Here is a 23719-nt window from a genome sequence, read left to right on the forward strand (position 1 = left end):
TTCAGGATAATTCCAAGAGATTGACTCCAACTTCTGATAACAGTGATGTAGAAATATCATGGAATAGGCTTCTCAAGTCATTTCATAGGAAATTCTGAATCTCTACCTTAGCTACAAATCATTTTTGATCACTAAGTTGTTTTTTTGTTTTTTTGGTTAGAATTATTATACCATAAAAATGCACTAAATGAAGAGGCCCTGTCAATCACTTGGTATGTCCATTAAAGAGTAGTACAATGAGAAAATAAAAGAAATTAGTAAAGGAATGAATTAAAATTTTAGCCAACTAACTAACCAGACTCTGAAATAATCAAGCCTTGGCATGAGTTATTGATGGAGACAGAATGCTATAGAAGAATGACATTAAATCTGAATTAATAAAACACCAGGATTTGAATCCTATCTCTTATGTTTATTATCTGTATTGTCTTAGTCACTTAACTTTGGTAAACCTCTATTAAATAATTTTCAAAATGAAAACACTAATACACGTAATCTTTTCTTCAAAGCTTTGTTGTAAATAAATGGTTTTATAAACATTAAAGTGTAATGGAAAAAAGATGCCAATTACAAGGTAAAAATAATCAAAGTTGAGATATATATATTTTTTAAGCAGGTCCTTTCACTGTTAAATATTATTTATAGAATGAAGAAAAATTTGAACAAAATTGCCTTAGATTAATTATATTTTACAAAGAAGAGTGGAAAAATGCATTCTTCCTTTAAATGTTACCATAAAAGATGATTATGGAACTAGTGCTAAATAAATTACAAACAAATGGATTAGGTAATATTAAATAGATTTCTTGCTATGCAGATAGTTATCCCAACTGTATATAAGGCAAAAATCTGTATAATGAAAAAAATTAGGGTATTATTATCTGCCTTTTTTACAAGGAAAAACTCAATCTCATACAGCTTATAAATAGAGCCAAGTAAGGACTTATGTTCAACCTTCTTGATTAGAAATCTGTGTTTTGCTCACTAAACTCACCAGTTGGAGGTTAAAGACTACAAATTCAAACACTATCTTTTACTAATTTCCTGGTGATGTATGAGCTTGGCCAAGTCCCACTCTTTCTTCTGGAGTATAGACATTCATTATTTGTCTTCTGTAATTGCATAGAAGATGTCACAGATAATCTGCTGATCCACTGCCTTCTGAACAATGATAGATTAGCAAATGTTATTGTATTTTGTCCATGAGCCTACCATTAGATTATCTCATCTCACAGAAGCCTTTCTTCCCTATATCTATCTTCATTTGTCTGCAAACCATGCCTCCTCATGGCTCAACTGAGACTTTTCTTGTAGTTCTTTCAAAATAGCTTTTCTGGAAATTTGTTACACTCCAAATATTTGTGGATTCTCTCTTTCCAAACCTATTCAGAGGCATGATCTGGTGTAATCTGAGGGAAGCCAAGAAGACATCAGGCAAAGACCTATTTAGTCTCTGCCATCTTGGCTGTGTCCCCAGGTGTGATATTGTTAAATTTACACCTGAAGAAAAAATCCTTTTCCCTTTAAAAAAGGTATAGTTGATAGTTCAGTAATAGAAGGAGTTATGGTGAGGAAAGAATAGATTTAAGAAGGTAAACCAGCAAGCTATTGCAACTGTAGAGTATTGAGGTTCATAGCATTTGGTGGCACTGTCAGAAAAGAGAAGCAGTCATATATGAAAAATATTATGAAGATAAAATCATAATGTTTGGTAACAAATTGGTTGTAATAATGCAAAAGAGAATAGGAGTTAAGGATTACATGTAGATTGTGAATCAGGGTGGCTAGGAGGATAATGAAAGTTTTGATTGGAATAGGGCAGTTTTGAAAAAGAAATTTTCAGAGAATAGATAATTAAATTTGTCTTGGACATGTTAAGTTTAATATATCTATACAATCAAAGTTCAATATGACCAATAGGCAGTTGAAGTACAAGACTAGAAGGCAATAAAAAGATTAGGGATAAATAAAAAGATTTAAAAATCCCAGACATAGAAATGATAATTGAACTTATTAAGTTTAATGTATCTATACAATCAAAGTTCAATATGACCAATAGCTAGTTGAAGTACAAGACTAGAGGCAATAAAAAGATTAGGGATAAATAAAAAGATATTTAAATCCCAGACATAGAAATGATAATTGAATTTATTAAGTTTAATGTATCTATACAATCAAAGTTCAATATGACCAATAGGCAGTTGAAGTACAAGACTAGAAGGAAATAAAAAAGTTAGGGATGAATAAAAAGATTTTAAAATCCCAGATGTAGAAATGATAATTAAATTTATATAAGCTCATGTGACCACTCCATGAAATTTATAGAGGAAGAAGAGAACCAGGGCCTAGAACAGAGACTGTTAAGGACACCCACAATTATCAAACATGTATGAATATGAATTATGGAATGAAAGAGATAAAAACAATGTTCATAATAGAAAGACAAGCAGAGAGCTATGTTACACACAAAAATGAATCTTGAAAGAATGTATCATGAAAATGATAAATAGTACCAAATTCTACAGAGATATCAAATGTAATGAAGATTAAGAAAATTAGATTCGTCATTAAAGTAACTTTCATGACTTTGAAGACATATTTTTCATTGAATGATAAAGTTTGGAAGGCAGAATATAGGGAATTGTAAGTCCTAGTAAGTCTGCTGTCAGGACTGGTTCTACAGATTTGGAAGTCATCATTGGAAGTATTCCTTAAAATGTTAGATAAACTGAATATATAATCCCTGTCTAAAATGATGAGCCCGGGTCTTGTTAACCTTCTCTGCCCTTCCTTGTGAGGAAAAAGGTTTTTAAAACTGTAACATTTGACAAGTGGGTTCATGTTTTGGTTTATATTCATATCTATGCTAGTTGAAATTTGATATGTTTATTGGTGATAACTATTGTTAAAAATATATAGTCCCTTAAAGTGATTTCCAAACACTAAAAGAGTTCCTGCAATTTTACTCTGGACTTATCTTTCCACTTGCAGATGGATGGTTTGTGTGGATGTACTGCATTTATAATACAAACTGAAAATGCATCCTTAGGTATATAAATGAATTCCAGAGAAAGATTTATATATTTTTGCTAGAAACTGATTGATTTATGTAGCCTAAGGTGGATTTCAGGGCTTTGAATTTCAAGCTATTTTTTAAAGTAAGTTTTTATTAATATCGTCTATTTCTCATATCATCATATTTATCCTATATATGCATCTGTTTCTCTATCCTACAGAATCATCCTATGTTACAAATAGAAGAGGCATGAGGAAATGTAATTAATGTCCTCAAAATGCCATGAGACTTATGCCTTTATTAGCTATCAAGCAAACTCAAGTGAGAAGAAGTAATGGAAGATGAACAACTGGAGGTAATATTCCAGGTCAGGTGCAGAGGGTGAGGGGTGGTCAGCATCATAGAAGTAAAGGAATCATTAGATCCTCAAGGCTTTCACTTGCTAGGATAGACATATCTCCATATAAAGGACATGATGCTGATGCTATTGTTCCGTACTCTCCATTAAAGCAGAGAACATAGTTCCTTTTGGGTTTGTGTAAGCTATGAAATGCTTTGAGTAAAGCAAAAAAAATTATTATGATAATGATATTCAGCATTCATTCAAGAGGCTTTATCATTAATCTATTGTGTATAGAATAAATTTCTGTGTACTATTGGAGTCAGAGAAAAGAAAAATAACACATTAAACTTGCTTAGCACTTTTTTCTTTATTAAGATTTTTGTAAATAATATGTAAAAAAATACTTAGCTTTCATGATGTTACTATAATCAATTTTATCTACATTTTGTTAATAATGAAACCATGGCACAAAATGGTCAGTTGACATTCTATAGTTACCTGGCTAATAACAAATAAAGACAAGCTTTAAACTCAGATTTTTGAATTCCAAACATAAGACTTTTACTACTACAGAGCTTGAAGTAAAAAACCTCCAAGTTTAAATTCTGGATATCATATGATTATATCAACAGGTGCAGAAAACAATATTTTTTAAAGTAAAACACTCATTTCAATTAAAACTTAAAATATATAAATAAATGATTTTAATTAATAAAAAAAGTTACCTAGAAGATTCAGGAAACATTATTGTAATAAGGAGGAACAGAAGCCTTCTTAATAAGATAAGATATGAAATTAGGATGTCTCCTGTCATATGAATGTTCAGATATGCTTCATTCCTAGAGTCACAAACATCTCCTTATGATGTCATAAGTTTTTTTTTTTTTTTTTTGGCAAGAAAAAAAAATCTCATCATGACTTTTTATTGACTTTGCTCTTCAAACTGTGATTTGAGACACTTTTTAAAATTGTTTGGAGGGGACTGTGGAGATTATATGAGTTGCCTCTAATTTGCCACATTTATTCCACCTCCCCTCTTTTTAATAAATTTTAAACAGTTTCTTTAAAGGAAAAAATCTTATAAAGTATTCATTTTTTCTTACCTTGCAATTATTGATTTATTTAATTTGAATTGTTTAATTGTCCATTTTAACCATACCATTATTTTATTAAGCATGGAGATGAAATAGATAAGCTATTTAAACTTTGACATATGTCAATAGTTTTATTATGAGGAGTTATAGATAGGTAAATGATAAATAGATGATAGATATATGGGTAGATAAATAGGTAGATAGGTATAGATAAATAAATAGATTTGTTGGTTTTGAACTAACAACCAACAACCAATTCAACAAATGGTTGAGTCATTTCTGAGTCTTTAGAGCACCATTTTGGTAGTGGAAGTGTTGGGTTGTTTTGTTTTGTTTTGTTTTGTTTTGTTTCTGTTAATAAAAATATATATAAACATGGATCTTATTTTTTTAATTATAGATTTTTTTTTTATTGACAGAATATATACATTAAATTTTTCAACATTATCCCTTGCAATTACCTCTGTTCCAACTTTTCCCCTCCTTCCTTCCACCCTCTCCCCTAAATGGCAGGCAGTCTCATACATGTTAAACATGTTAAAGTATATCTTAAATACAATATATGTGTACATATTTATACAGTTCTCTTGTTGCACAAGAAAAATCGGATTTAGAAAGGTAAAAATAACCTGGGAAGAAAATAAAAATGCAAGCAGTCCACACTCATTTCCCAGTGTTCTTTCTCTTGGTATAGCTGGTTCTATTCCTCACTGATCAATTGGAATTGAATTGGATCCTCTCATTGCTGAAGATAGCCACCTCCATCAGAATTGATCCTCATATGGTATTGTTATTGAAGTGTATAATGAGCACCTGATTCTGCTCGTTTCACTTAGCATCAGCTCATGTAAGTCTCTCCAAGCCTCTCTGTATTCATCTTGCATGGACCTTATTTTTTTTTTTTACATACTTCCTAATGAAGTATGTTGGGAGAGAAAAATCAGAAGAAGACATAACCATGAGAGAAAACTAAAACAGAAAAAATAGAAGGGGGAAAGGGTGAACAGAATTTTTGATTTACATTCAGTTTCTATTGTTCTCTCTCTGGATGTAGGTAACATTTTGCATCCAAAGTTTATTGAGATTGCCTTGGATCACTGAAACATTGCAACAAGCAAATTCTGTCATAATTTATCATTGTACAGTCTTGCTCTTACTATTTATAATGCATTCCTTGTTCTGATTATTTCATTCAGCATCAGTTTGTGTAAATTTTTTCAGGCCTTTCTAAACTCAGTTTGCTCATTATTTTTAATAGAACAATAATATTCCATTATTTTCATATACCAAAACTTATTCAGCCATTCACCAATTTATGTGTATCTACTCATTTTCCTATTCTGGGCCATCACAAAAAAAGAGGTAATAAAATATATTTTTTTACTTTTGGGTCCTTTTTCCTTCTTTATGATCTCTCTGGGATATAGATCCAGCAGTGGTGCTGCTAGATCAAAGGGTATATACAGTTTTATAATCTTTGGGCTAATTCCAACATTTTTTCCAGATTAGTTGGATCATTTCACAACTTTACCAATAATACATAAGGGTCCCAGTATTCCCACATCTCTTCCAACATTTATCATTATATTTTCTTGTAATCTTAATCAATATGAGAGGTACCTCATAGTGGTCTTAATTTGCATTTCTTTAATCAACAGTAATTTAGAGCATTTTTTTCATATAACTATAGATGGCTTTAATTTGTCCATCTGAAAATTTTTCTATTCATATTCTGTGACTATTCCTCAATTGGGGATGTTATTGTATTTTGTTTTGATTTTGAAAAAAGATACTGAAGTAGTTTGTAATTTCCTCCTCCGGATCATTTGAAGATAAGAAAATTGAGGCCGACAAGGTTAAATGACTTGCCTAGGATCACCCAGTAAGTATGTGTTTGAGTCCAAACATGACGTCAGAAAGGCAAGTTTTCTTGACCACAGACCCATCATTCTATCCAAATAAAGCACTGCCTAGCTGCCTAGATAGATAGATAGATAGATAATTGCAAGGATGAATGGATGGATAGAATTTTTATTGAGTTTACTTTGTCATACCAAGAGTGGGTAAAACTTAATATAAGAAAGCAACGCAGTCTTGGTTCTCTGAGGACTCACTTTTAAGTGAGGAAAAACAACATACAAAGGACACTTGGAATAAAAGAGGTAACAAAGAATTCTCACATAGGAATGGCCTAGAACTGTGGTAAGGTCACAAATCTGGGCAAGTAAAAACAAAAACTGACCTATAAAACTTCAGGATAATTCCAAGAGATTGACTCCAACTTCTGATAACAGTGATGTAGAAATATCATGGAATAGGCTTCTCAAGTCATTTCATAGGAAATTCTGAATCTCTACCTTAGCTACAAATCATTTTTGATCACTAAGTTGTTTTTTTGTTTTTTTGGTTAGAATTATTATACCATAAAAATGCACTAAATGAAGAGGCCCTGTCAATCACTTGGTATGTCCATTAAAGAGTAGTACAATGAGAAAATAAAAGAAATTAGTAAAGGAATGAATTAAAATTTTAGCCAACTAACTAACCAGACTCTGAAATAATCAAGCCTTGGCATGAGTTATTGATGGAGACAGAATGCTATAGAAGAATGACATTAAATCTGAATTAATAAAACACCAGGATTTGAATCCTATCTCTTATGTTTATTATCTGTATTGTCTTAGTCACTTAACTTTGGTAAACCTCTATTAAATAATTTTCAAAATGAAAACACTAATACATGTAATCTTTTCTTCAAAGCTTTGTTGTAAATAAATGGTTTTATAAACATTAAAGTGTAATGGAAAAAAGATGCCAATTACAAGGTAAACATAATCAAAGTTGAGATATATATATATATTTTTAAGCAGGTCCTTTCACTGTTAAATATTATTTATAGAATGAAGAAAAATTTGAACAAAATTGCCTTAGATTAATTATATTTTACAAAGAAGAGTGGAAAAATGCATTCTTCCTTTAAATGTTACCATAAAAGATGATTATGGAACTAGTGCTAAATAAATTACAAACAAATGGATTAGGTAATATTAAATAGATTTCTTGCTATGCAGATAGTTATCCCAACTGTATATAAGGCAAAAATCTGTATAATGAAAAAAATTAGGGTATTATTATCTGCCTTTTTTACAAGGAAAAACTCAATCTCATACAGCTTATAAATAGAGCCAAGTAAGGACTTATGTTCAACCTTCTTGATTAGAAATCTGTGTTTTGCTCACTAAACTCACCAGTTGGAGGTTAAAGACTACAAATTCAAACACTATCTTTTACTAATTTCCTGGTGACTTTAATTAAGTAAAGTTCAAAGCTTCTCATCTGTATAGGTTTCACATTCTCCATCTATAGAATGTGGGCATTTTACCAATGAAGTACTTTCTAGTCTAAAGATATGATATTTCTGATCATTCTATCTATTTTAATGGGGGAAATGATGACATATTTCTGGATCTTTATTATCAACAATTCCAACATATACACACATACACACAAGTCACTTCCTTTCATTTTTTTAGCATGTTTAAGACTTTATTCAAACAATATTAGTTCTTTCTCTGGAGGAACAGAGTATACTTTATCATTAGTCTTTTGGAATCATCTTGGATCATTATATTTCTGAGAATAGCTAAGTCATTTACAATTCTTCATCATACAGTATTGCCATTACTGTGTAAAATATTCTCCTAGTCTGTTCATTTCATTTTGCATCAGTTCATGTAAGACTTTCCAGATTTTTTTTCTGAAATCATCCTCCTTGTCATTTTTTATAGCACAATAAAATACTATAGCTTATTCAGATATTTCTCAATTAATGAGCATCTCTTCAATTTTGAATTCTTAGCCACCACAAATATAGCTGTTTTGAATATTTTATACACTTATATAATTTTGCAAAATCAAATTCCCAACTTAACATTTTTAGAATAGGTTGTATTCTTCATTTTATGTCTATCACATTTCTAGTGGGCAGTGGATAGGAGGCTTCATCTGGAGTTCTCTGGGCTTAAGGTTTATTACTGAATTGATAAGAGCCAAATTTCGCTTATGAGGAGTGATTATATTAGGGATACTGAAAACTGAACTAGTATGTTATTTTTAAAAGCTCAAATGAAATGTGAATGAATATCCCATTATTAGATGTATTGTCTTAGTCACTTAACTTTGGTAAACCTCTATTAAATAATTTTCAAAATGAAAACATTAATTCATGTAATATTTTCTTAATATTTCTTAATTTCAATAATGAATATCCCATACTTTTTTGATACTAATTAAACTATAAGACCACAGAATAAAGACAGAAGAAAGTTCATAAAACATTTTTCATCATTGAAGAGAAGGAGGATGTTTCATCAGATTACTATAAGCAACAATCACAGTGGTCTCTCAGTGGATGAGATGTCATGAACTAGGTGACCCACTTTAAAAAGAAACAGGGTAAAATGGCCCCAAATAATTGTTCACTCAGAAGTGGCAAAATTGATCCAGATTTCTTTTCTATAGCTTTTTTTGATAAAACATATGCATGGGAAATTTTTTACTAACTTAAATGAGAAAAAAAAATCAGTCTATTGAGGTGATAAGATAAAGGGGGTGTAGTAAATTAATCTAATATTGCTAAAGAATAAGGGAGATCAAGGATAGACAACAGTAAAAACTGGAGAACTGCCTAACTTATCAATGTTTACACAATGCTCTACTTCTTCATCTGATTCTGAAACAATTTGCTGTTTTGGAGAGGCTACACAATTTTTGATGAGGCAACTTTGATTCCAGTCTGGGCTGAAATAGCATTTCCTTTAAAATTTAACGCTTTAATGAAATCCATTTCCTTTTTTTATTACTCAGAATTCCCTTTAAGCATATATTATGACATTGGCTAATAGAAGAATATGTAAATAATAACATCCTAGTACTATAGTGAAAAATCTGCATAAATTAATTGTTATGGTTAGCTGATTTCATATGTCTGATTCTTCATGGCTTCATTGTTTTGTTTTGTTTTTGTTTTTGTTGTTGGTTTGTTTTGTTTTTGTTTGTTTTTAGCAGAGATACTGGACTGGTTTACCATTTCCTTTTTGATCCTGTTTTGTATCAAGAGAAACTGAGGAAAGTTGAGTTAAGTGATTTGCCCAGTGTTGCATAGCTAGTATTGGAACTTATATCTTCTTGATTCTAAGGTCTGCACTCTCTAATATATAACCTAGCTGACCTAAATATTATTATTATTATTGATTAAAAAGAAAACATATTAAGGAAGAAATATTACAGCATTGAGTCTATATACACACAACTGATAGGATTTCATTATCATCATGGACAAGTTTATTTAAATTTTGTATACAATATTATTTTCTACTTACATCACTGTCTGATGCTTCAGTATTTGGGGTGCTCCTTTCATTTTGCAGATGTGCCAATGAAATATACATTCTATCTGCTCTTATATATATGGGAACATTTTGAGAATGGATTACTAACTAAATGTCTATCACCAGAGGAACAGATTAGCTAATTTCATTGTAGTTTATGAGATTGGATACAAAGTAATGTTTTGTTTTGAAGGAGTGGGAGATAAAGTCAAAGGTCCCAGAATTATTAATAAAATATATAATATTGTGTAAAGCATGATATTAAAAGTTGGTCATGGCTTTTTCCATGAGGGAGTTTTAAATCTAAAACACACATAAGAAACAACTAGCACATACATTAGGACACTCAGATACATAAGAATTGTTTCTGTTTCTTAAACTAGAATCACGAATATATTCAGAGTTCAAGAAAATCATGTGAATAGAACCCTGGATTTCCACCCTAAACAAACCATTTGAGCATTTTTTAGCTCCATTTTCCATTTTTAAAGGCATATGATGGTATTTGTCATACATATTCTTATTAGAATTACAATTTATAAGAATAACATGAAACACTGTGTATGAAATTGCTTCACATTGAGGTACTATTTATATGCCAAGGATTATTGAAGGGAGTCTCTATCAATTTTCAATTTGTTTGGAAAAATTTAAGACAAATGGATCTCAGAAATAATTTGAATGATAGGAGACAAGGAAGAATATTAAGTTTATACTAAGCACTTTTTAAAAAGATAACATTTTGTAACATAAAAATGCTTAAAATTGCTTTTGCATAGACAGGAATTGAAAGGATTAATACCCATTATCTTCTTGGCATATTTATTAGGACAGCAATAGTGAAGTGAAATCTTACACAACAGTAAACAAGTGGTAGTTTAAAAGATACTTCTCTTTATGGAGCACTAGCTAGAATTGCTTTGGTCATTGTACATTGTTCATGTTGATTTTTTAAAACATTCAAATCATCTATTTTTAAATGTACTATTTACACATGACAGGACTTGAAAAGTTAAGTACTGGTATATAGGAATACAATATTCTATAGGGAAATCTATGTGAATTTGTCTGTCTAACTCTATCTCTCTGTTTCTGTTACTGTGTCACTATATCTCTTTTTCTCTTTGTATTTCTTTTTCAGAAACCATTTCTCCAAATACTTCCTACTTTCTTAAATATGAGTTATCTTGCCCCCATTTGGTATAATCTGAAATTTATTTTCAGAAAACATAAATAACCTATGAGATGCCTCACCATTTTAAATTACACTTAAAATCAGTGTCGAGAGGTATATGTAGCAAGTAATTGCAAAATACTTACATGAAAATGGTCCTGTGAGAGACCAATATAAATAGATATTGAAGTCTTTTTATTTCTTTAACGCCAGAGCAGAATTTAAACTTACTTTTTTTCTCTGCTTTAAATGTTTAGAAAACGAAAATATATCATTTTTCTTTTATATCAGTTATCAGGGAAGCAAAAAGATATAGTTGATAAAGAACTGTCCTTGTAGTGAGGAAGACCAGACTTCAGTTTCTACACCTGACAAGGATTAGTTAAATAACAGTGACCAAAGAACTTAAATTCAATACCCTCAAAAAGACTATGAATGAAGACAGGTTTTCATTTCTCCTAAGATAAGTTGAGTTCAATGCAATACCATATGCAATACACACACACACACACACACACACACACACACACACATATCTTTCTGGTAATCTATGCTATTAATTCAAATTTTTTTTTTCCACCTTTCTTTAAAGTACCTGTTAGCAAGTGTTTTTTAATTAGTTTTTATTGTGGGCCTTAATCTGTTTTATTATTGCCCATGTAATGTTATCATGAATAAAATTAACAATTCAGTCAAACTTAAGAATTTATCAAGTACCTTTTATGCAAAAGAAAGACATAGCTAAATATTGAGGATGTACACATAAAAATGTAATAGTTACTAACTTCAAGAATGCTTAATACATAGCACAGATGTATATGTGAATTTGTATATTTATGTGTGTATAAATGTATGCCTATATGTGTATATGCATGTAAATATATTTACATATGATTCATATACAGAAAATACCTAGGTATGTATGTAGCTAAAATATCTTCAGTGTAAATATATTCAAAGTTTAGGAGACAACATAGAAATTTTAAAATGTTGTAGGAATTAAAACTACCTCCAGAAAGCTGCAAAATTAATATTCCTTAAGTACAGATCTGACTGTCATTTTTCAAAAAGCTCAAGAATTTTCATTGTACTCTTTGTCTCCATTTGTTTTTGTCATTTAAAACTTTTTGAAATCTGACTCTGAGCTCTCTTTCTAGATCAAAGTTTCTTAACCCTTTTTTGTGTCATAAATCATTCTGGAAGTCTAACAAAACCTGTGAAACCTTCATAAGTTTAATGCTTTCCATTGCTTAAAATGAAATACTTAGGATTACAAAGAAAATCAATACATTTAAATATAACTATAGAAAAAAAGGTTATATTCAAGACTAATTTCCAAAGCCAATGTTGGTAACCACTGCCCTCTATATATCTCAAATAATGTCCCCTCATGTACACAACATTTCAGGCCTACTGGCTTATTTGTTGTTCCAAATTATGCCATATTCCATTACTTGCCCCACTTTTTGCACACTCTATATTCAAATTATTCTTTATTTCTACTTTCGCTTCTTGAACTCTCCAATGATGCTTAAAACTCAACTTTAATATTACTTTTGATATTAAACAATTTTACAACCTAAAATTCTTAATGTGTACTTCATCATCTCCCAAAATTGCTTTGTGTATGGTCAAACATAATTAGCATTAATTTACCTTTGTAAATGCCTTTCCTCCCCCAAAAAAGCTCTTTAAGAACGAAGTTTTTTTGTTTGTCTTTCTTTTCCTAGCATTTAGTATGGCATGTGTCCTTTAGTAGTATTTTTTAATATATGCAAAGAAAAAAGATATATGAATGTATGAAAGAAAGAAAATATATGAATATATATACATATATTAAAGAAAAAAGAAAGGAAGGATGAACAGAAAGAAGAAAAAGGAAGGAAGGAAAGGACAGACAAAAATTAATGCATGCTTGGTGTAGGAGTATAGGAGGTAGCATTGGAGATAAAGAACAATCTTTGCAAAATCACAGAAACAGGGAAAAGAATAAATGGCTTTTATAGGGAAAAACAAACAAGTCATTTTGGTTGGAATATAGAGTTTCAATGTGGGAATAATGTAAATTGGAAAATACATACTTGATATAGATTATGAATGGCTTCATATTTCCAGAATCAGTTTAATGTGATCCAAATCACAATAAAGAGCCATAAAAATCTCATTAGCAAAGGAGTGACAGTCTTTTCTTGTAGAGTTTAGATTAGAGAGGAGAAAATAAGAGAAAGGGATTAAAAATTAGTTCATTTTCTAACTATGTTATATATGTGTCATCCTTTGAATATTTTCTAACCTTTGTTACAAAAGACAAATTGTTGAACATTTTAAATTCAATAATTTTCCTCCAGAGATAAGAATTTAGGCAATTTTGGCAATTTGAATTATAACCTGGAGCCTATATCTAAGATATTGTTAAAGTGCAAAAATAGAGTGACAAAAATAGTGCAAGGCTCATGTGAAAAAAAACCCAGGGTATTTTACTTCCATTGAAGTGGCTCTGCCACATCCATTAATTACCTTATTAGCTGTGATTTAAAGCACAATTTTAACATGCTGAGATATCAGGTTTTCAAGCCTGTGGTAAATTAGAAGCAGCAATTTAGAAACGTGGAAAAGGGAAGGGCTAATAAAATGCTGATTAACCACAAGGGAAGTTGAAGTTGATAGTGTAACATTGAAGAGAACATTTTCTATGGAAGAGGCAGGACCATATTCCTTAATATCTTCTGAAGATAATTCTGTATTATAGCTCAGGGTAAAATAATGTTCTTAATGATGATGTTGAGCCTTCCAGAACAAAATTGAAATGTTTTCCCATTATTATATTGAAAGAAGCCATGAAATTAGGTTTCTGTTCTGAAACTAGGATGTTATCCAGTTCTCACATACCTACTCTAGTGAAAACCTTAGATTTGCCCCAGACTATATCACTATAAAGTTCAATTAAAACTTATAGTGACTTCTTTTATTCACTAAGTGCACAAAAAGTCTTCCAGAAGCCTATGACTTATAGGGAGTGTATTACCATGAAAGATGAAACCAGCACAAGAAGACAAACTGATAACTTGTACTGAGACCAGAGTGAGGCCAGAGGTAAAACTCATCTAAAAAGATCATATCTGGAAGCAACAAGTGAAGAGAACTATTCCAACAAAGTTTGTTTGTTGTCAAGAAACTCCAGGATCATCAGTAAGCTATAGCAGAAAACTTGGAAGCTATTAAGTGTTGTAATAATTTATATGTAACTTCACACTGTAACTAAGACAGTCCAGGTACTGAGATTTGTAGCATTCTGTCTTGATAATCCACAGAAGGTTTATTATTTTTTTTTTATCTTTAGCACTTAAACACAAAGATCCAGTTGGATCCATCCCCAGGAGGTTGAGAATCCAGGTCATTAAAATGGAGGTGATTCAGAATGAGATCAATAAAGAAGAAATAAATGGAGCAATAGAGGACTTATGATGAATCACATTACCACTTCATAACAAAGAAAAGCTACAAAAGTGCAGAAAATGAAAAGCATGCATAATAATGTAGTATGGATTTGTTTTCTTGAACTATGCATATTAGCAATAATCCTCCTCCAATTTTTTTTTTCCCTCTAAGTTAATTAGGGAGGACAGACACAAGGAAAAAGATATAACAGTAATGATTTTTTTTTTAAGATGACCTTTTTTTTTAAATTCCCAGAAAAGAACAAAAAGAATTTTGGGGGCAAGCACAGATAAGCAGAAGCTTAGAAAGTTGCACAGAGAATTCTTAAATATTTTAAAGTAGTATGAAATAATGATACTTTTTTTGTTTTTAAAAATATTTATTTAATATTTTCTCCCAGTTATATTCAAAACAATTTTTTAAAATTTTGTTTTTAAAATTCTGGAGTTCTAGATTTTCTCCTTTATACCTACCCACAATTAAGAAACCACATGTGAAGTTATATACAATATTTACATAAAAGTAAAGTTGTGAAAGAAAACCTAGATCTCCCATTATAATGTAAATAAAAATCCTCAAGAAAAGGTGTTTAAAAAAGAGAAATAGAGAATGCTTCAATCTATTCAGATACAATCAGTTCCTTCTCTGGATATAAATAGAATTTCTCACTATTAATCCTTTAGAGTAGTTGTGGATGATTGTACTATTAAGAATAACATTTACAGCTGGTCATCCCAGAATATTGCTGTTACTTTGTACACAGTGTATTTCATTTTGTTCATGGAGGGCTTTCCAGATTATTTTTTCCTGAGAGCATCCTGCTCATTATTTCTCAGAGTAGAGAACAATAATATTCAGTCACAAACATAAATCACAGTTTATTGAGCCATTCTCCAATTAATGAACATCCCTTCAATTTCTAATTCTTTTGTCCTGAAAAGAGAACTACTCTGAATACTTTTTTATACATATAGGTCATTTCCTTTTTTTTTTTTTTTTCTGAATCTCTTTTGGTATTCATACCTATTAGTGGTGTTGTTAGGTCCAAGATTATGGATGAATTTGTAGTCCTTGGGGCACAGATTATAACTTTTGATCATTGATTATTTGGAGCATGATTTTTACTTTTTATAAATTTGATTCAGTTCTTTTAATGTTTGAGAAATGAGACCTCATCAGAGAAACTGGCTTCATTTTTTTTTTACAATAACTATTGCTAATTGTATTTCCTCCCATTTATTCGTTCTCTTTTTATCCTGTTCCTCCACAAAAATGTTTTACATTAGCCCTCCCTCCTCCAATATGTTTATTCTTTTATAACCTTTCCCCTATCCACATATCCCATTCTCTTTCTATTTTTCCACAGGGTAAGACAGATTTCTATATCCCTATTGAGTATATACATCATTTTCTATTTGACCCAATTCTGTGGAAAGTAAAGTTCACTCATTGCTCCTTCCCCTCCATTGTAAAAGCTTTTTTTTTTTTTGCTTTTTTATAACAGGTAATTTGCATCTTTCCACTGCTTTTTTCTCTTTCTTCCAATATATTCCTCTCTCACCCCTTAATTTCATATATATATATATATATATATATATATATATATATATATATATATATATGTATATTATACATATTATACATATATATAATCTCTTCTTATTCAACTCATATTCATGTCCTTTATATATACACCTTTTAAAAATGAGAATATTCTAATGAGTTACAAGTTTTGCCCTCCCATGTATGAATATAAACAAATAAACCTTATTAAGTTCCTTATGATGTCACTTTCCTGTTTACCTCTTTATGCTTCTCAAGGATCAGATTTTCCATTCAGCTCTGGTCTTCTCATCATGAATCCTCTGTTTCTTTGAATGCTCACCTTTCCTTCTGAAAGATTCTTCTCAGTTTTGCTGAGTAGATGATTCTTGATTGCAATACTAGTTCCATTGTTCCTTACAATATCATATTCCAAGCCCTTTGGTTCTTTAATATAGAAATCGCTAAATCTTGTGTTATCCTGACTGTGACTCTAGTGCACTTGAATTGTTTCTAGGAGCCTGCAATAGTTTTCCTTTACCTGGGGGTTTCAAAATTAGACTATAATATTCCTGAGAGTTTTCATTTTGGGATGTCTTTTAGAAGAGGATTGGTGGATTCTTTCAATTTCCTTTTTACCTTTGGGTTGTAAAATATCAGAGCAGTTTTCCTTGATAATTTATTGAAAGATGATGTGCAGGCTCTTTTTTCATCAGGATTTTCAGGCACAGCAATCATTTTTATATTATCTCTTCTGTATCTATTTTCCAGGTCAGTTGTTTTTCCAATGAGATGTTTCATATTTTTTTTCATTTTCTTGGTTTCTTATAAAGTCATTAGCTTCCATTTGCTCAATTCTAATCTTAAGGAATTATTTTACTCAGTGAACTCTTGTACCTCCTTTCCCAATTAGCTAATTTTGCTTTTTAAAAGCATCATTCTCCTCTTTAGCTTTTTGTATTTCATTTTACACCTTTCTCTATTCTGTCCTTAAATTTTCTCAATATTTCTTTTTATTATAGCTTTTAATTGACAGAATATATGTATGGGTAATTTTTCAACATTGTCCCTTGCAATCACTTCTGTTCCAACTTTTCTCTTCCTTCCCTTCATTCCCTCCCCTAGATGGCAGGTAGTCTCACACATATTAAATATATGTGTACATATTCATACTGTTCTCTTGTTGCACAAGAAAAATTGGATTCAGAAAGGCAAAAATAACCTGGGGAGGAAAAATGCAAGTAGTACACATTCATTTCCCAGTGTTCTTTCTCTGGGTGTAGCTGATTCTGTCCATCAATGATCAAATGGGGACTTCCGGTTAAGATGGCGGAGAGGAGGCTCACAGTTGCATAAGCTCCGCGCTTTCTCTCACTATCCACTTCATTACAAGCCTCTGAATCAATGCTTGACTGAAAAAAACCCACAAATAGTTACCAAGAGAAGCCATCCTTGAGATCCGCCAAGAAAGGTCTGTCTTTACTGGAGGGCTGGGGCGGTTTTAGATCGGGCGCAGGCGGCGGGCAGCGGCAGTGAGGGCACAGGAGCAGACTGGAGAGGGGGTGGAGAGTGATTGTAGCCGTCTCTGCGGGGAGAGCTTCGCTACAGGTTTGGATACTTTCCTCCGGCAGCAAGTCAACAGCCCAGCAGAGAAGCTAAAAACACCAGGGCTGAAGAATACAACCCCAAACAGCTGGAGTCTCTCAGGACCTGGCCACCCCCCCCTTCCCCCCCCCTCAGTGACTCAGCACGCTTTGGGATCTCAGAGCGCAGGCACAGCACAGTCCTGCTAGTGCCTCACTGCTGCCCCCTGCAGTCTGTAGAGGAAGCTCGATAACACACCCAGCCCCCCCCCCAAAGAAAGACTCCAGTTTTTTCTGTTTTTCTTTGGTAGTTTGTCTCTGATTAATAGACAGAATGAGCAAGAAGCTGAAGAGGACTTTAACCCTTGACAGCTTCTACACAGATAGAGAGCAGACTCTAAATCCTGAGGAGACTAAAAACAGGCAGTCCCCAGGTGAATCCCCAAAGGAGGAGATTGTCTGTTCCTCAGCACAGATGAACCTCATAGAAGTGATTAAAAAGGCTCTCACAAGGGAGCTAGAAGAAAAATGGGGAAAGCAGAGTGAGGCTTGGGAAAAGGAGAGGGAGGCTTGGCAAAAGAGCCTGGAGAAAGTTAAAGAGAGAGTGGATAAAGAAGTAAAGTCCTTGAAAAATAGGATTAGTGAACTGGAAACAGAAAACAGCTCTCTAAAAAACAAAATTGGCGAAATGGAAAAAAATTCCACAGAACAAAAGAACTCAATTGGACAATTAGAGAAAGATTTTAAAAAAGTGAGTGAAGAGAATACTTCACTGAAAATCAGAATTGAACAAGTGGAATTGAATGACTCGAGGAGACAAGAAGAATCAGTCAAGCAAATCCAAAAAAATCAAACAATGGAGAAAAATGTGAAATACCTTCTGGGGAAGACAACAGACCTGGAAAACAGATCCAGGAGAGACAATCTGAGAATCATTGGACTCCCAGAAAAACATGATGAAAAAAAGAGCCTGGACACTGTCTTCCAGGAAATTATCAAAGAGAACTGCCCAGAAGTCATAGGAACAGAGGAAAAAATAAACATTGAAAGGATTCATCGATCACCCACTGAAAGGGATCCTAAAATCAAAACACCAAGGAATATAGTGGCCAAATGCCAGAACCCTCAGATGAAAGAAAAAATATTGCAAGCGGCTAGAAAAACCCAATTCAAGTATCAAGGAGCCACAATAAGGATCACCCAGGATCTGGCAGCATCCACATTAAAAGATCGAAGGGCCTGGAATATGATATTCCGAAAGGCTAAGGAACTTGGTATGCAACCAAAAATAACTTACCCAGCGAGAATGAGCATCTTTTTCCAGGGAAGAAGATGGACATTCAACGAAGTAAGCGAATTTCATCTATTTCTGATGAAAAAACCAGAACTTAACAAAAAGTTTGATCTACAAATATAGAACTCAAGAGAAATCTAAAAAGGTAAAGATTAATCTTGGGAACTATATTTTGACTATATAGATGTATAAAAAATACATGATTTTTAGGTTATTAATATGTGGGGAATGGAATGAATAAACCAGCAGAACAATTTATATAATATTAATAACATACTAAAAATAAACAACTATGAAAACTAGAAGAACTATAATCAGTACAATAAGAAAGGGGGAAAAAAGAGGAGAGGAGAGGAAAGAACAAAAATAAGGACGAGAGGAAAAAGGAGGGAAGAAGAAAGGAGAAAGGAGAAGAGGAAGGAGGGGAGTGGGAGGAAAGAAGAGTGGATAGAAGAAGAGGAGAGAAGAAATGGAGAGGGGAAGGAAGGAATGAAAAGGGGAAGGAAAGAGAACAGAAGGGAGGGTTTGAGGAAACCATGCCCTATGAGTATACTGGGAAGCAAAAAAAATAAAGCTGTTCTGTAGGAAGATCCTCAAACAACCTGGGAGAGAGAATGGTTACATAAATATGTGCAACACATGGGAAAAAACAAAGATTAGTAAAACAATTTATTTTTACTACAAGAGCACAAGCAATGATTTAATAGACATTTTCTTATTACTCACTTTGCACAATGTGGTATATGAGGGATGGGGGGAATAAGAAAAAAGAAAAGGAACAGAAACTGGACTTAAGGAAATTTTAATGCAATTGAGTAAATAGCTATAATTTGCTACAACATGAAATAGAATGAGATGATTTTTAATTTGTTTTGAAAAAATGATAGGGGAGAGAAGTTAGTGCTTGATGGATCAACAACAGCAACAACAAAAACATTGTGGAAGCAGTAACTGAAGTAAACTGTGGAAAACAAATAAGAATTCAATAGACTGAGATGGAATGAAGGACATTAGAGGGTTAAAGTATCATATGAGCTCTGGGTTCATTTTCAAGAATAATTAAATTATTATGAGATATCTATCTATCATCTATCTAGTCTATCCCACTGATTTTATTATATATTTTTGTGTGTGCTCGTGTAAGTTAAAGATATTATCAATTAAATTAAGAGAATTATATACTTTGCTTAATTTTTTAGCTGAAAAGTGTGTGTTAAACTCCAAGAATGTATTTCCTTATCAAGACATAAATATTCTGATATTATAGAAATAAAAAGAAAATGTGAACACTTGGGCAGTGAACATACTAAAATGAAACCTATCATTTATGTAAGAGTAGGAAATTCAAAGCAATGAAAATTAAAACATAAAATCCCCATTAACAATAATGGAAATGCCACATTTACTGCATATAGACCATAATTAATGTTGATCTTATTTATTGTCAAAGCTGATTACCTAAACAATTATAGTTTCCCTGATTTAAATATTTTTCCACAGAAAATATTATGTACTGAGTCGTTGGCAGATTATTATGGTTTGGCCTCCTAAAATATACATGTTCCCTCAGGGAAGATTTATTGACGAGGTAGCAAAAGTGCCTTTGAAGATTATATAAATATTACATGAAGACAACTGGATGTTTTGCAGAGATGAGATCAAGTAGATGTGAATCCGTAATTCTGTTCATTCTCTGCATGTGTTAAGCCATACCTATATTCATTTCCTTCTGGTGGTAGCAGCAAATGAAGCTGCTGGTGGTCCTTTAGCAGAAGGATGAAGGGGTAAAGAGTGAGATGGGGGAAATGTGATTTCACTCATTTTCCTACTCTAAAAAAGACATTAAAAATATGCATTTGCTAATGAAAGCAACACTTTAAAAAAAAAAAAAAAAACAACTGAAAGAGATGTTTGTATTATTAGTCTGGTGTCACTTTCTTTAATACCAACTTGAATTTACCAGTATGTAAAAGTTTAGCCTGGCATAAAAAAGGTAAGTTGTCTGTTTCTTAATAATAATCATAATGCATTGTATATAGTATCTTATATTTAAGAGTTGGAATAGAGTTTTGAGAACATTTTATTCACTGCCCTCATTCTAAGGAAAATAAATTTTGTAAAAAGAGAGCAAGAGATGTACCCAAAGAGTGACAAACACCAAATAGAAGGTGTAGAACAGAAAATCAGATTCTCAAATCAAAAACTAAACATTATTTTCACATATTTTTATTGCAATTTTGTCTCATGAGATTATCTCAGAAAATACATTTCTTGTTACTACCTTTAGTGTAATATTCTTTTTTCATTTTCATTTCACAGTGAATATCCTAACATGAGAAAGGGTTAAAAACTTATTTCCCAAATTGAATAAAATTGGTTAGGCAGAGATAATAGCTAAAGAATTTATAAATAAATAAATATTTAAGTAGCTAATTGAATCTCAAACCATATCTTTCATTTGGAAAATTTGTTTTGTTTTCTCACTTTGAGTTTGTTAAGCCTATATAAACTTAATCATTTTCATTGGGGAAATCTTTATTTATTATTATAATTGTTGTTATTTCTGGTTATTTTCTTATTACAAATTCATTTGGCTTAATTACAAACACAATGTTGAATTTTCAAGGCTTAAGTCCCTGTGAAGCTGCACTTCTAAATTCGGAGTTTGATAAATAGCAATAGTATCACAGTAAAGGCTGAAGAATGACAGCAATTTCTCAAATTTCTGAAGTGCCTCACCACTATAAAGTGCCAAAATCATCTTTTTCCCTCCTGAGATTGTTCTCTATTTTCTTTTTTTCTCTAAGTAATCTATAATGTATTGATGACATCATTTCTTTATTTCTGTGCCTAATTATCTTCAGCAAATAAATACTTACCATGCTTCCCCACCTTCATCTAGCCCCATTTTCACATAAGTATAATTTTAAAAAAATTTATTATTTTGTCGTGTTAGAACATATGCATGGGTAATTTTTCAACACTGACCCTTGCAAAGACTTCTATTCCAACATTTCCCTTCCTTTCCTCCACCCCCTCCCCTAGATGGTAGGCAGTCATATGTAATATATATATAATTAGTGAACCCACATAAATCATCAGCATTTTTATATATCACTAACAAAATCCAACAGCAAGAGATACGAAGAGAAATTCCATTTAAAATAACTGTTGATACTATAAAATATTTGGGAATCTCTCTGCCAAGGGAAAGTCAGGAATTATATGAGCACAACTACAAAACACTTTCCAGAAAATAAAGTCACATTTAAACAGTTGGAAAAATATTAAGTGCTCTTGGATAGGTCAAGCGAATATAATAAAGATGAATATACCACCCAAACTAATCTATTTATTTAGAGTTATACTTATCAGCCTCTCAAGAAACTATTTTAATGACCTAGAAAAAATAACAACAAAATTCATCTGGAAGAACAAAAGGTCAAGGAATTCAAGAGAACTAATAAAAAAAATCAAATGAAGGTGGCCTAGCTTTATCTGATTTAAAACTATATTATAAAGCAGCAGTCACCAAAACCATTTAGTATTGGCTAAGAAATACACTAGTTGATCAGTGGAATAGGTTAGGTTCATAGAACAAAATATTCTATAACTTTAATAATCTAGTGTTTGACAAAGCCAAAGATGCCAACTTTGGGGATAAGAATGTCTATTTGACAAAAACTGCTGGGAAAATTGGAAATTAGAATGTCAGAAACTAGAAATGAACCCACACTTAACACTGTACACCAAGATAAAGTCAAAAATGGATCCATGATCTAGGCATAAAATATAAGATTTTTTTTTATAAGTTTTTTTATTTAATAATTACATTATATTGACACTCATTTCTGTTCCGATTTTTTTCCCCTCCCTCCCTCCACCCCCTCCCCTAGATGGCAAGCAGTCCTTTATATGTTGGATATGTTGCAGTATATCCTAGATACAATATATGTTTGCAGAACCGAACAGTTCTCTTGTTGCGTAGGGAGAATTGGATTCAGAAGGTATAAATAATCCGGGAAGAAAAACAAAAATGCAGATAGTTCACATTCGTTTCCCAGTGTTCTTTCTTTGGGTGTAGCTGCTTTTGTCCGTCATTTATCAATTGAAACTCAGGTCTCTTTGTCAAAGAAATCCACTTCCATCAAAATATGTCCTCATACAATATCTTTGTCGAAGTGTATAATGATCTCCTGGTTCTGCTCATTTCACTTAGCATCAGTTCATGAAGGTCTCTCCAAGCCTCTCTGTATTCATCCTGCTGGTCATTTCTTACAGAACAATAATATTCCATAACATTCATATACCACAATTTACCCAGCCATTCTCCAATTGATGGGCATCCATTCATTTTCCAGTTTCTAGCCACTACAAACAGGGCTGCTACAAACATTTTGGCACATACAGGTTCCTTTCCCTTCTTTAGTATTTCTTTGGGATATAAGCCCAATAGAAACACTGCTGGATCAAAGGATATGCACATTTTGATAATTTTTTGGGCATAATTCCAGATTGCTCTCCAGAATGGTTGGATTCGTTCACAACTCCACCAACAATGCATTAGTGTCCCAGTTTTCCCGCATCCCCTCCAACATTCATCATTATTTTTTCCTGTCATCTTAGCCAATCTGACAGGTGTGTAGATACCACTACAGATACTCTGTGGTATCTCAGAGTTGTCTTAATTTGCATTTCTCTGATCAATAATGATTTGGAACACTCTTTCATATGAGTGGTAATAGTTTCAATCTCATCCTCTGAAAATTGTCTGTTCATATCCTTTGACCATTTATCAATTGGAGAATGGCTTGATTTCTTATAAATTTGAGTCAGTTCTCTATA

This window comes from Antechinus flavipes, chromosome 1 (assembly GCF_016432865.1).
Source record: "Antechinus flavipes isolate AdamAnt ecotype Samford, QLD, Australia chromosome 1, AdamAnt_v2, whole genome shotgun sequence".
Lineage (NCBI taxonomy): Eukaryota > Metazoa > Chordata > Mammalia > Dasyuromorphia > Dasyuridae > Antechinus > Antechinus flavipes.